This window comes from Lynx rufus, unplaced genomic scaffold (assembly GCF_022079265.1).
Source record: "Lynx rufus isolate CCGP_SWC_20201006 ecotype Redwood Valley unplaced genomic scaffold, mLynRuf1.p SCAF_23, whole genome shotgun sequence".
Taxonomy (NCBI): domain Eukaryota; kingdom Metazoa; phylum Chordata; class Mammalia; order Carnivora; family Felidae; genus Lynx; species Lynx rufus.
This window is the reverse complement of record NW_025814838.1, coordinates 1,428,014-1,429,463: the sequence shown is the minus strand read 5'-3', so window position 1 is coordinate 1,429,463 and position 1,450 is coordinate 1,428,014. Positions and strand designations below refer to the sequence as shown.

The following is a 1,450-nucleotide window of genomic DNA, read 5'->3' as shown; positions in this document are numbered from 1 at the left end:
AGCAAGGTACAACCTGGACACTGAGGTGGGAAATTATATGTTGAGTTACAGTACCCCCAAATCAACTACAGCACAACTAACAAATGTTTTGTTTATAATATTAAAATCCGGGAAATTATAACAGTTGGAATCAAGGGCTAAAATTCAAAGTATTTTTCATTTTTTTAAGTTTTATTTGTTTATTTATTTTTAGTAGTCTCTACACCCAGCATGAGGCTCGAACTCATGACCCAGAGATCAAGAGTCGCATGCTCTTCCAACTGAGCCAGCCAGGCACCCCAAAAGTATTTTTCATTTTAGATTAAAAATAGGCATACAGGACTCACTTCAGCAGTACACATACTAAAATTGGAATGATACAGAGGAGATTAGCGTGACCCCTGCTCAAGGATGACAAGCAAATTTGTGAAGTATTCCATGTTTTGTGCGGTTCCCCAGCAAACTGCCACCCTTCCCAGATGAACTTGGAGGAAACAATATGAGTCAAAGCACAACGTGTGGCACTGAATAATGAAAACTAACATTTCACTAGAAAAATATTAACAATAGGGGCACCTGGGCGGCTCAGGCAGTTAAGCATCCAACTCTTGATCTCAGCTCAGGTCATGATCTCATGGTTCGTGGGGTTGAGCCCCAAGTGGGGCGGAGGGCTTGGAGTCTGCATGGGACTCTCTCTCTCTCTCTGCCCCTCCTCCTCCTCCCCCCCCCACTCTTAAAATAAATAACCTTTTTTTTCAATTTTTAAATAATTTTAAAAAGGGGCACCTGGGTGGCTCAGTCAGTTAAACATCTGACTCTTGATTTTTATTCAGGTTGTGATCTCATGGTTTCTTGAGTTCAAGCCCCACATCCAGCTCTGCGCACTGACCACGCAGAGCCTGCTTGGGATTCTCTGTGTCTCTGCTCCTCCCCCACTCGCTCTTTCTCCCTGTCTTTCAAAATAAATAAACATTTAAAAATAAAATAATTTTAAAAAGAAGTCAATATACAATGACAAATTAAGAAAAATATTCATAAATTATATCCCAAAGGACTAATTTCCTTATTTAAGAACTACAAATGCATTAACAACTCAGGCAATGACAGATGTTGGCAAGGATGCAGAGAAAGGATCTCTTGCAATGCTGGTGGGAATGCAAACTGGTGCAGCCACTCTGGAAAACAGTGTGGAGGTTCCTCAAAAAAATTAAAAGAACTACCCTATGACCCAGCCATTGCACTACTAGGTATTTATCCAAGGGATACAGGTAGGCTGTTTTGAAAGGACACATGCACCCCGATGCATGTGTTTATAGCAGCACTATCAACAATAGCCAAAGTATGGAAAGAGCCCAAATGTCCATCGATGGATGAATGGATAAAGAAGATGTGGCATATATATACAATGGAGTATTACTCGGCAATCAAAAAGAATGAAATCTTGCCATTTGCAACTATGTGGATGCAACTG

The 1,450-nt window shown here is 40.6% G+C and overlaps 1 non-coding gene across 1 annotated transcript; it reads left to right on the top strand.

The window, feature by feature from the left end:
* The first annotated feature begins 318 nt into the window (after positions 1-318).
* LOC124518091 (U6 spliceosomal RNA) lies at positions 319-425 on the top strand. The gene has a single exon (XR_006963622.1). It is a non-coding gene; the product is annotated as a U6 spliceosomal RNA (small nuclear RNA).
* The last annotated feature ends 1,025 nt before the right edge of the window (positions 426-1,450 follow it).